Source organism: Lasioglossum baleicum, unplaced genomic scaffold (assembly GCF_051020765.1).
Source record: "Lasioglossum baleicum unplaced genomic scaffold, iyLasBale1 scaffold0023, whole genome shotgun sequence".
In the NCBI taxonomy this organism is placed as follows: Eukaryota; Metazoa; Arthropoda; class Insecta; order Hymenoptera; family Halictidae; genus Lasioglossum; species Lasioglossum baleicum.
In genome coordinates, this window is record NW_027469083.1 from 2,467,788 (window position 1) to 2,481,756 (window position 13,969).

Genomic DNA, 13,969 nt, shown 5'->3' on the forward strand with positions numbered 1-13,969 from the left:
GTTTATGCACACACTTGTAAGAGGATAACTGGAAGTATCCTGACAAGGATATACAGTGATCGACGAAGGAGGAAGAACTAAACACTTTTCCGATTCACTTTAGCACAATCAGAGTTCGTTTATTCACTGATACTAGCGATTGAACGCGCCGTAACAAGATTGTTTGAGAAACGTGCGTTAGTACAATACTGAATACTGACTCCGGAAGTTTAGAGTCCGCGTGCGTTGAACAACTGGAATACAGCGTAACGGCGATGGGCGCGTGTGTTTTGCCACGAGTGGTCTCGAAGGAACAGGTCGTAGTCCGCTGTGTCGAAGACAATCATCCGAATGTTATGAAGATGAGCGGTTGACACACAATTTTCGTCATAAAGTCGAGTAGCGCTGTCGCGACGCCGAATTGTGTAACGACTTGTGTGGAACTACAGTTAGCCGGGAGTTCGAATACTGAACAGACTACATTATCCTAACAACTAGTCAATTCACTCATAAGAGCACGTCAAGATAAAATTGACTAACATCTTACATTCTAATACATCTACTACGCCTTGAAGTTATTGAACCCACGCTCGCCACACTCTGCACTGGATTTCGAGGAATTTTTCGAACCACTCCAGTTTTGGTTCTGACGAAAGGAACAACTCTTCTCACCTGTGCAGGAATTATTAGATCCCTCTGTACAATCGTTCTCGGCTCATCCACAGCTTCCCCTAGAAAACGTTCATTCATTATCCGCATTGCACGTTGCTTATGATACCTAGCGGTTTGTCTTAGGATCTTGTCTGCCCTACAGACATTTAACCATTTCCGTGACACTTGAGCAGCGCAAAGCAGAGACTTAGGCTCCAACTTGCGTAGAATCAGCTGGGATATCTCCGGCGGGAGTTCAGAAATGAAATCCAACTTGGCAGGTTCCAGTAGTCCTAGCGCACGGAGGAAAGACCTGAAGAACTCCATGTTGCCGCTGCAGCGTCAGGAACTCGAATGATCTACTGTTCCAAATTTTGGGTTTATATACCCTTGGTTACGGTTGATCCCCTGTTCCGGTTCGGTGACCCGACCAATCAGGATCGAGCTCGGATGAATTTATGTTTGTCATTGTTATGTTAACTTGCTGTTGAGTGCACGCATCAGGAAATAAATTGTTGAATTTGTTTGCCGTATATCAAACTCTAGGGAAATGTTTCTGTTTGGAATACCTTATGAAAATGTTTCATTTTGGAATACGCCATGAAATATGTAGATAACATAAATTTACATCTTAAGATGTTTTCTTTCAATGACATAGGGAGTGGTATAGGTATGATGTTTAACCTACCGTCGGGCGCAGCGGTGCTAGGAGATACATCAATCACTATTTTGTGCAGTGTGATACATGCTTAAGCGGCGCAAACCCCTAGCTACTAGTAGCTTAATGTAAATGCTGTAATGTTGATTAGTTTTACATTTCAGAGACTCATTGTCTTAACCCTCATACGCTCCTCAAGAATATTTTCCTCAATCCGCGAATGGTTCGTAAGTCGGTCCGGATTGAGATCAGCTTGAGCCCAACGCTAGATTTCTAAAAACCGCGCGGAAATTGCGTAACAGCAACGGAGGAAATTACAGGGGCCGCCACACCGCTTAGGGAAACTAAATTCCTCAATTTCGAACAAATTTCGGATCTTATGGTTAGGACAGAGACGGAACGAAGCTAGCAGCCACTAGTGCGATAAAGATGGTACATTAGATAGAAGTCCAGACTTTGTAAACTCAAACGTCGAAAAGAACTTCTTTTTTATATTGATGTTCCCTGACACCCCCCCCCCCCCCGCGGAGAGGGGAAATTAGTTCAGATTGCCCTGAGGCCGACAAAACCCCCCGATCCGCTAGGTCATACCGGGAGTTTTGAGGGAATCAGAGTCAATCTCAGTCCTGAACTTAAAAGAGAGGAAATTCTGGTGGAGGACAGGCGCAAAGTTTAGTATTTTGCTCCTACCACCCCCGAGTAGGGTGTCATTTGAAAGAGCTCGGGATGAGGTATTGAGCCTCATAGGCTAGGAGCGTCTCCGAGGTCATCCGAAGGGCGTATAGCGTTTCTCGTAAATTAGAAAAGTTCTGTATGTATTTGGAGTCGCGAGGGCATTAGGATCTCGATCCCGAGGTCAGAGTGGAGGTGCCTTTGACTTTGAAACTTCTGACAAAGCCAAAGGTCTTGGAAATCTTTTTCAGATTTTCAAGGTCAAGGTCAAGGTCAAAGGTGCTGGCGGGATCAGGAACCTCCCCCGAAAGTCGCCATATAAATTTGAGGTGTCGAGCGACAAAAAGTAGTGAAAAATGGCATAGAATAGGTTAATTTAGCAATCAAGGATTTAGGTTTTAGGCTGCGTGCGGATAGGAATAGTGTTAAACGGTTAGATTTAAGAGTGCGGTTTCAATGTTTCATATAGTTTGGATTGACATCTGTAAGGAAAAAATAAAATCCAGGTCAGGTTAATTTTTATTAAAATTGATTATAAAAAAAGGGACCACAATTACGATTATGAAATTTCGCGCGCGCCAAAGAACTGTGTTTACGGAACCTTTAAATGGACACAAAATAAATGACCCCCGCCGATTATGAATACGAAATTTCGAAAAAAAAATTTTTCTGTAAATGTTACGCGTTACACTTGTGTTATATGATTACGAAATATTGCAAAAAATCGATTGTCACGATAAAATTTTGGTAACAAAGGCGATCTAGATTGGGCGCCGAAAAAAGAAGGTTCGAGAAGAAGTATCAAAAGCTCTCATGATTTATTTAAACATATTTCAACGAATTGCAGCAATGTATTACGTCATTTGTAATGAAAGATTATTTGATGTTATAGGATCGGATTTTTCCAAGATCCCTGTTTCTGATCACAGACACTCTGTTAAACTGAAGCACTTCAATTTAACATGCACTATTTCATATATTGGATGATTGCAAAAGCTCATACTCAATTTACCTCGTGAACTTGTCTGAAACTAAACGTGCAACTTCTACGGAAAAGGAAATCACAGGTTGTAAAATGTTCGGAGACAATTATAGAAAACAGAGTTACAGACTATATAATTGATTAATAAAACTGTTATTTATCCCAAATAGGGTACGAACTTTTGCAAACACATTACTAATACATTACGTTTAGTAATACATTATTGGCTAACGATTGAAGGCTGTTAAAGGATCTGGTAAAGAATCATTGGTCATGGACTGTAGAAAATGACGAAAAGATATTATATCTTAAATATAAACATATTATTAATATATTCAACGAAAAATATCCTGCATCGCTTATGGGAAGCAGTAGTTAGATTTTTAAAAAAATACTGTCCACACTTGGACATCAGTCAATTATACATATAGGGGAAAATTATAAAAAGATTTTCTTGTGGTCAAACAATGGATTATATGTACTTACTTAGACTACATTATCCTAACAACTAGTCAATTCACTCATAAGAGCACGTCAAGATAAAATTGACTAACATCTTACATTCTAATACATCTACTACGCCTCGAAGTTATTGAACCCACGCTCGCCACACTCTGCACTGGATTTCGAGGAATTTTTCGAACCACACCAGTTTTGGTTCTGACGAAAGGAACAACTCTTCTCACCTGTGCAGGAATTATTAGATCCCTCTGTACAATCGTTCTCGGCTCATCCACAGCTTCCCCTCGAAAACGTTCATTCATTATCCGCATTGCACGTTGCTTATGATGCCTAGCGGTTTGTCTTAGGATCTTGTCCGCCCTACAGACATTTAACCATTTCCGTGACACTTGAGCAGCGCAAAGCAGAGACTTAGGCTCCAACTTGCGTAGAATCAGCTGGGATATCTCCGGCGGGAGTTCAGAAATGAAATCCAACTTGGCAGGTTCCAGTAGTCCTAGCGCACGGAGGAAAGACCTGAACAACTCCATGTTGCCGCTGCAGCGTCAGGATCTCGAATGATCTACTGTTCCAAATTTTGGGTTTATATACCCTTGGTTACGGTTGATCGCCTGTTCCGGTTCGGTGACCCGACCAATCAGGATCGAGCTCGGATGAATTTATGTTTGTCATTGTTATGTTAACTTGCTGTTGAGTGCACGCATCTGGAAATAAATAGTTGAATTTGTTTGCCGTATATCAAACTCTAGGGAAATGTTTCTGTTTGGAATACCTTATGAAAATGTTTCATTTTGGAATACGCTATGAAATATGTAGATAACATAAATTTACATCTTAAGATGTTTTCTTTCAATGACATAGGGAATGGTATAGGTATGATGTTTAACCCACCGTCGGACGGAGCGGTTCTAGGAGATACATCAATCACTATTTTGTGCAGTGTGATACATCCTTAAGCGGCGCGAACCCCTGGCCACTAGTAGCTTAATGTAAATGCTGTAATGCTGATTAGTTTTACATATCAGAGACACATTGTATTAACCCTCATACGCTCCTCAAGAATATTTTCCTCAATCCGCGAGTGGTTCGTAAGTCGGTCCGGATTGAGATCAGCTTGAGCCCAACGCTAGATTTCTAAAAACCGCGCGGAAATTGCGTAACAGCAACGGAGGAAATTAAGGGGCCGCCACACCGCTTAGGGAAACTAAATTCCTCAATTTCGAACAAATTTCGGATCTTATGGTTAGGACAGAGACGGAACGAAGCTAGCAGCCACTACTGCGATAAAGATGGTACATTAGATAGAAGTCCAGACTTTGTAAACTCAAACGTCGAAAAAAACTTCTTTTTTATATTGATGTTCCCTGACACCCCCCCCCCCCCCGCGGAGAGGGGAAATTAGTTTAGATTGCCCCGAGGCCGACAAAATCCCCCGACCCGCTAGGTCATACCGGGAGTTTTGAGGGATTCAGAGTCAATCTCAGTCCTGAACTAAAAAGAGAGGAAATTCTGGTGGAGGACAGGCGCAAAGTTTAGTATTTTGTTCCTACCACCCCCGAGTAGGGTGTCATTTGAAAGAGCTCGGGAAGAGGTATTGAGCCTCATAGGCTAGGAGCGCCTCCGAGGTCATCCGAAGGGCGTATAGCGTTTCTCGTAAATTAGAAAAGTTCTGTATGTATTTGGAGTCGCGAGGGCATTAGGATCTCGATCCCGAGGTCAGAGTGGAGGTGCCTTTGACTTTGAAAATTCTGACAAAGCCAAAGGTCTTGGAAATCTTTTTCAGATTTTCAAGGTCAAGGTCAAGGTCAAAGGTGCAGGCGGGATCAGGAACCTCCCCCGAAGGTCGCCATATAAATTTGCGGTGTAGAGCGACAAAAAGTAGTGAAAAATGGCATAGAATATGTTAATTTAGCAATTAAGGATTTAGGTTTTAGGCTGCGTGCGGATAGGAATAGTGTTAAACGGTTAGATTTAAGAGTGCGGTTTCAATGTTTCATATAGTTTGGATTGACATCTGTAAGGAAAAAATAAAATCCAGGTCAGGTTAATTTTTATTAAAATTGATTATAAAAAAAGGGACCACAATTACGATTATGAAATTTCGCGAGCGCCAAAGAACTGTGTTTACGGAACCTTTAAATGGACACAAAATAAATGACCCCCGCCGATTATGAATACGAAATTTCGAAAAAAAAATTTTTCTGTAAATGTTACGCGTTACACTTGTGTTATATGATTACGAAATATTGCAAAAAATCGATTGTCACGATAAAATTTTGGTAACAAAGGCGATCTAGATTGGGCGCCGAAAAAAGAAGGTTCGAGAAGAAGTATCAAAAGCTCTCATGATTTATTTAAACATATTTCAACGAATTGCAGCAATGTAGTACGTCATTTGTAATGAAAGATTATTTGATGTTATAGGATCGGATTTTTCCAAGATCCCTGTTTCTGATCACAGACACTCTGTTAAACTGAAGCACTTCAATTTAACATGCACTATTTCATATATTGGATGATTGCAAAAGCTCATACTCAATTTACCTCGTGAACTTGTCTGAAACTAAACGTGCAACTTCTACGGAAAAGGAAATCACAGGTTGTAAAATGTTCGGAGACAATTATAGAAAACAGAGTTACAGACTATATAATTGATTAATAAAACTGTTATTTATCCCAAATAGGGTACGAACTTTTGCAAACACATTACTAATACATTACGTTTAGTAATACATTATTGGCTAACGATTGAAGGCTGTTAAAGGATCTGGTAAAGAATCATTGGTCATGGACTTTAGAAAATGACGAAAAGATATTATATCTTAAATATAAACATATTATTAATATATTCAACGAAAAATATCCTGCATCGCTTATGGGAAGCAGTAGTTAGATTTTAAAAAAAATACTGTCCACACTTGGACATCAGTCAATTATACATATAGGGGAAAATTATAAAAAGATTTTCTTGTGGTCAAACAATGGATTATATGTACTTACTTAGACTACATTATCCTAACAACTAGTCAATTCACTCATAAGAGCACGTCAAGATAAAATTGACTAACATCTTACATTCTAATACATCTACTACGCCTCGAAGTTATTGAACCCACGCTCGCCACACTCTGCACTGGATTTCGAGGAATTTTTCGAACCACACCAGTTTTGGTTCTGACGAAAGGAACAACTCTTCTCACCTGTGCAGGAATTATTAGGTCCCTCTGTACAATCGTTCTCGGCTCATCCACAGCTTCCCCTCGAAAACGTTCATTTATTATCCGCATTGCACGTTGCTTATGATGCCTAGCGGTTTGTCTTAGGATCTTGTCCGCCCTACAGACATTTAACCATTTCCGTGACACTTGAGCAGCGCAAAGCAGAGACTTAGGCTCCAACTTGCGTAGAATCAGCTGGGATATCTCCGGCGGGAGTTCAGAAATGAAATCCAACTTGGCAGGTTCCGGTAGTCCTAGCGCACGGAGGAAAGACCTGAAGAACTCCATGTTGCCGCTGCAGCGTCAGGAACTCGAATGATCTACTGTTCCAAATTTTGGGTTTATATACCCTTGGTTACGGTTGATCCCCTGTTCCGGTTCGGTGACCCGACCAATCAGGATCGAGCTCGGATGAATTTATGTTTGTCATTGTTATGTTAACTTGCTGTTGAGTGCACGCATCAGGAAATAAATTGTTGAATTTGTTTGCCGTATATCAAACTCTAGGGAAATGTTTCTGTTTGGAATACCTTATGAAAATGTTTCATTTTGGAATACGCCATGAAATATGTAGATAACATAAATTTACATCTTAAGATGTTTTCTTTCAATGACATAGGGAGTGGTATAGGTATGCTGTTTAACCTACCGTCGGGCGCAGCGGTGCTAGGAGATACATCAATCACTATTTTGTGCAGTGTGATACATCCTTAAGCGGCGCAAACCCCTAGCTACTAGTAGCTTAATGTAAATGCTGTAATGTTGATTAGTTTTACATTTCAGAGACTCATTGTCTTAACCCTCATACGCTCCTCAAGAATATTTTCCTCAATCCGCGAATGGTTCGTAAGTCGGTCCGGATTGAGATCAGCTTGAGCCCAACGCTAGATTTCTAAAAACCGCGCGGAAATTGCGTAACAGCAACGGAGGAAATTAAGGGGCCGCCACACCGGTTAGGGAAACTAAATTCCTCAATTTCGAACAAATTTCGGATCTTATGGTTAGGACAGAGGCGGAACGAAGCTAGCAGCCACTAGTGCGATAAAGACGGTACATTAGATAGAAGTCCAGACTTTGTGAACTCAAACGTCGAAAAAAACTTCTTTTTTATATTCATGTTCCCTGACACCCCCCCGCGGAGAGGGGAAATTAGTTTAGATTGCCCCGAGGCTGACAAAACCCCCGACACGCTAGGTCATACCGGGAGTTTTGAGGGAATCAGAGTCAATCACAGTTCTGAACTAAAAAGAGAGGAAATTCTGGTGGAGGACAGGCGCAAAGTTTAGTATTTTGTTCCTACCACCCCTGAGTAGGGTGTCATTTGAAAGAGCTCGGGAAGAGGTATTGAGCCTCATAGGCTAGGAGCGCCTCCGAGGTCATCCGAAGGGCGTATAGCGTTTCTCGTAAATTAGAAAAGTTCTGTATGTATTTGGAGTCGCGAGGGCATTAGGATCTCTATCCCGAGGTCAGAGTGGAGGTGCCTTTGACTTTGAAAATTCTGACAAAGCCAAAGGTCTTGGAAACCTTTTTCAGATTTTCAAGGTCAAGGTCAAAGTCAAAGGTGCAGGCGGGATCAGGAACCTCCCCCGAAGGTCGCCATATAAATTTGCGGTGTCGAGCGACAACAAGTAGTGAAAAATGGCATAGAATAGGTTAATTTAGCAATTAAGGATTTAGGTTTTAGGCTGCGTGCGGATAGGAATAGTGTTAAACGGTTAGATTTAAGAGTGCGGTTTCAATGTTTCATATTGTTTGGATTGACATCTGTAAGGAAAAAATAAAATCCAGGTTAGGTTCATTTTTATTAAAATTGATATTTGTATTTGACGGATCGGCACGTCGACATCGCGTAGTGTCTCACTTTCTGAGAGATGTCGCGCGCGGTACTCTCTGTCGGTCGTTCCGCGGTCCGTTCTCGATCCGGTGTCACTAGATGTCGCACTTTTCACTTTTCACTGTTACCGGGCAGCGGCCGGTTAACCTCACTTTGTCCCGTTTGCCACGTGTTCGTTATTCTCACTATGTCCGATTTACACACGCCAGGTCCCTGTTCGGGCGCCATGTAACAACCTGGTTTCCGTCGTCACGTCGGAAATTTCCTGCTTCGTCAATATAGCTCGCCGCTCCAGAGTTCGATGTTCGACGAGAGGAAAAATGTCGATGGGGAACGGGACGTGGTACACGGGTTCAAAATAACGACACTGATGTTTTCACTGACATGCTCGCTGCCGACGAGGACGCGCACGCGGGTTCTTCGGAATCGCGTTTCCGCGGCGGTTCACGCGATAACCGCGACGTTCGGGTACGGATACGCGTTATTCTCTCGGGCGCGTACGTCGCGGTTTTCCAGTACGGGACGCGTTACTTTCTCGGGTACGACGCGCGTGTATTTCGGGACCGGTAATTGGGAAATCAGGATGGTATGGGAATTCCCTGCCCGAGTCTGGTCATTCGGATAGGTGACGTGGCGGTGCGCCGTACGCCATAATCCTCTCGGGCGGTTCAGGGACGACGAGCGACGGTTCGTCGTGCTCGTCGTTCGTTTCCGTCGGCGGTACACCTTAACGGACTCGCCGGTGGTGCACCTTGGCAGGAGAAAGAGTGACGGTACGTCGTGCTCTGGCTATGCTACAGGAAACAGGGCATTTTAGGAAGGAGGAGGGCTCCCGGCCTGAGTCTGGTCGGTTGGATTTCAACGTGGCGGGGCGCCGTGCGTTTACGTCCTCTCAGGCGGTTCTACGGCGACGAGCGATGGTTCATCGTGCTCGTCGTTCGTTCTCGCCGACGGTACGTCGTGACGAGGTAGCCGGTGGTGCACCTCGACTCTTTTCGAGAAGCTGTACGCCTTACTCTACCTTGGTGGAACGTAGTTCGTCACCGTCGGGATGCCTCCCTGGGACAGGGACGTTGGTTCACAAGATGGCGGTACGCCGTACTCTGTCTACATAGTTCGGAACTGCAAGGAATACTTACTGGAGAGAACCGATTCAACTCGAGTCTCGATTGCGAAAAGCTCCCGCGGTCGCGTCGCGGCTTTTCTGACTATTCGTTCGATGAAGTCGGGTGACGGTGCGGCGCTAAACTTCGCGAATCTTCTACTGTTCTCGACCGCGTGCTAGACAACCGTTTCTCGTCCTTTTCCGTCGGTACTGGCTCGTCGCGCGGTCGTCGTGTCGAGCGTGACGCGTATCGGTGGTGCGCGCCGGTTCGGATCGGTTTCTTTCGGCTCGGTTCGGTTCGCCTCGGTGCGCCTTGATACCTGGTTCTACTAGTAACAGGCCTGCCCGTTACAGGTCTGTTACAATACATATAGGGGAAAATTCTAACAAGATTTTCTTGTGGTCAAACAATGGATTATATGTACTTACTTAGACTACATTATCCTAACAACTAGTCAATTCACTCATAAGAGCACGTCAAGATAAAATTGACTAACATCTTACATTCTAATACATCTACTACGCCTCGAAGTTATTGAACCCACGCTCGCCACACTCTGCACTGGATTTCGAGGAATTTTTCGAACCACTCCAGTTTTGGTTCTGACGAAAGGAACAACTCTTCTCACCTGTGCAGGAATTATTAGATCCCTCTGTACAATCGTTCTCGGCTCATCCACAGCTTCCCCTAGAAAACGTTCATTCATTATCCGCATTGCACGTTGCTTATGATGCCTAGCGGTTTGACTTAGGATTTTGTCTGCCCTACAGACATTTAACCATTTCCGTGACACTTGAGCAGCGCAAAGCAGAGACTTAGGCTCCAACTTGCGTAGAATCAGCTGGGATATCTCCGGCGGGAGTTCAGAAATGAAATCCAACTTGGCAGGTTCCAGTAGTCCTAGCGCACGGAGGAAAGACCTGAAGAACTCCATGTTGCCGCTGCAGCGTCAGGAACTCGAATGATCTACTGTTCCAAATTTTGGGTTTATATACCCTTGGTTACGGTTGATCCCCTGTTCCGGTTCGGTGACCCGACCAATCAGGATCGAGCTCGGATGAATTTATGTTTGTCATTGTTATGTTAACTTGCTGTTGAGTGCACGCATCAGGAAATAAATTGTTGAATTTGTTTGCCGTATATCAAACTCTAGGGAAATGTTTCTGTTTGGAATACCTTATGAAAATGTTTCATTTTGGAGTACGCCATGAAATATGTAGATAACATAAATTTACATCTTAAGATGTTTTCGTTCAATGACATAGGGAGTGGTATAGGTATGATGTTTAACCTACCGTCGGGCGCAGCGGTGCTAGGAGATACATCAATCACTATTTTGTGCAGTGTGATACATCCTTAAGCGGCGCAAACGCCTAGCTACTAGTAGCTTAATGTAAATGCTGTAATGTTGATTAGTTTTACATTTCAGAGACTCATTGTCTTAACCCTCATACGCTCCTCAAGAATATTTTCCTCAATCCGCGAATGGTTCGTAAGTCGGTCCGGATTGAGATCAGCTTGAGCCCAACGCTAGATTTCTAAAAACCGCGCGGAAATTGCGTAACAGCAACGGAGGAAATTAAGGGGCCGCCACACCGGTTAGGGAAACTAAATTCCTCAATTTCGAACAAATTTCGGATCTTATGGTTAGGACAGAGACGGAACGAAGCTAGCAGCCACTAGTGCGATAAAGATGGTACATTAGATAGAAGTCCAGACTTTGTAAACTCAAACGTCGAAAAAAACTTCTTTTTTATATTGATGTTCCCTGACACCCCCCCCCCCCGCGGAGTGGGGAAATTAGTTTAGATTGCCCCGAGGCCGACAAAACCCCCCGACCCGCTAGGTCATACCGGGAGTTTTGAGGGAATCAGAGTCAATCACAGTTCTGAACTAAAAAGAGAGGAAATTCTGGTGGAGGACAGGCGCAAAGTTTAGTATTTTGTTCCTACCACCCCCGAGTAGGGTGTCATTTGAAAGAGCTCGGGAAGAGGTATTGAGCCTCATAGGCTAGGAGCGCCTCCGAGGTCATCCGAAGGGCGTATAGCGTTTCTCGTAAATTAGAAAAGTTCTGTATGTATTTGGAGTCGCGAGGGCATTAGGATCTCGATCCCGAGGTCAGAGTGGAGGTGCCTTTGACTTTGAAAATTCTGACAAAGCCAAAGGTCTTGGAAACCTTTTTCAGATTTTGAAGGTCAAGGTCAAGGTCAAAGGTGCAGGCGGGATCAGGAACCTCCCCCGAAGGCCGCCATATAAATTTGTGGTGTCGAGCGACAAAAAGTAGTGAAAAATGGCATAGAATAGGTTAATTTAGCAATTAAGGATTTAGATTTTAGGCTGCGTGCGGATAGGAATAGTGTTAAACGGTTAGATTTAAGAGTGCGGTTTCAATGTTTCATATAGTTTGGATTGACATCTGTAAGGAAAAAATAAAATCCAGGTTAGGTTAATTTTTATTAAAATTGATTATAAAAAAAATGGACCACAATTACGATTATGAAATTTCGTGCGCGCCAAAGAACTGTGTTTACGGAACCTTTAAATGGACAGAAAATAAATGACCCCCGCCGATTATGAATACGAAATTTCGAAAAAAAATTTTTTCTGTAAATGATACGCGTTACACTTGTGTTATATGATTACGAAATATTGCAAAAAATCGATTGTCACGATAAAATTTTGGTAACAAAGGCGATCTAGATTGGGCGCCGAAAAAAGAAGGTTCGAGAAGAAGTATCAAAAGCTCTCATGATTTATTTAAACATATTTCAACGAATTGCAGCAATGTATTACGTCATTTGTAATGAAAGATTATTTGATGTTATAGGATCGGATTTTTCCAAGATCCCTGTTTCTGATCACAGACACTGTGTTAAACTGAAGCACTTCAATTTAACATGCACTATTTCATATATTGGATGATTGCAAAAGCTCATACTCAATTTACCCCGTGAACTTGTCTGAAACTAAACGTGCAACTTCTACGGAAAAGGAAATCACAGGTTGTAAAATGTTCGGAGACAATTATAGAAAACAGAGTTACAGACTATATAATTGATTAATAAAACTGTTATTTATCCCAAATAGGGTACGAACTTTTGCAAACACATTACTAATACATTACGTTTAGTAATACATTATTGGCTAACGATTGAAGGCTGTTAAAGGATCTGGTAAAGAATCATTGGTCATGGACTTTAGAAAATGACGAAAAGATATTATATCTTAAATATAAACATATTATTAATATATTCAACGAAAAATATCCTGCATCGCTTATGGGAAGCAGTAGTTAGATTTTTTAAAAAATACTGTCCACACTTGGACATCAGTCAATTATACATATAGGGGAAAATTATAACAAGATTTTCTTGTGGTCAAACAATGGATTATATGTACTTACTTAGACTATGTTTATGCACACACTTGTAAGAGGATAACTGGAAGTATCCTGACAAGGATATACAGTGATCGACGAAGGAGGAAGAACTAAACACTTTTCCGATTCACTTTAGCACAATCAGAGTTCGTTTATTCACTGATACTAGCGATTGAACGCGCCGTAACAAGATTGTTTGAGAAACGTGCGTTAGTACAATACTGAATACTGACTCCGGAAGTTTAGAGTCCGCGTGCGTTGAACAACTGGAATACAGCGTAACGGCGATGGGCGCGTGTGTTTTGCCACGAGTGGTCTCGAAGGAACAGGTCGTAGTCCGCTGTGTCGAAGACAATCATCCGAATGTTATGAAGATGAGCGGTTGACACACAATTTTCGTCATAAAGTCGAGTAGCGCTGTCGCGACGCCGAATTGTGTAACGACTTGTGTGGAACTACAGTTAGCCGGGAGTTCGAATACTGAACATACCGCCCGCCTTGGATGTACGCATCCAATAACAGAGGAAACGATTTCGATGCAATCAGTCGATGCATTAATTTAAATTGTTCAAATGACACCGCCCGCCTTGACGCACATGAACGCATTTAGACCATGTAATAGTGCGAGGAACATTCTCTCGTAACTATCATTTAGCGGATTTAATTTTCGGGTACATTGTCGGTTTCGCGCGAGAGTTCCTCATTGATGTCAACGGGAAGAAAACAGAGTTTTACAATCGGACGTTTGTATTCCGTGTTGAATTATGGAAGCGTTTTACGTATTACTTTTGTTATAGTTTATTTGATAAATCACTTGTATAAATCGGACTATTGTGACCTTGTCTATATGCGTGCTTAAAGGCTACTGACTAGTTGAACCATGAGGCAAGTGTTTACAGAGGTCTAGCTTTACGGATGTTATCGTTTACATTACACAGATGTCGTTAAATACAATTTTAGCAGTTACCTTCCTTAACACTTCCTCTTAACTGTTAAAATTATTTAACAAGTTACTTCTTAGTTGTTTG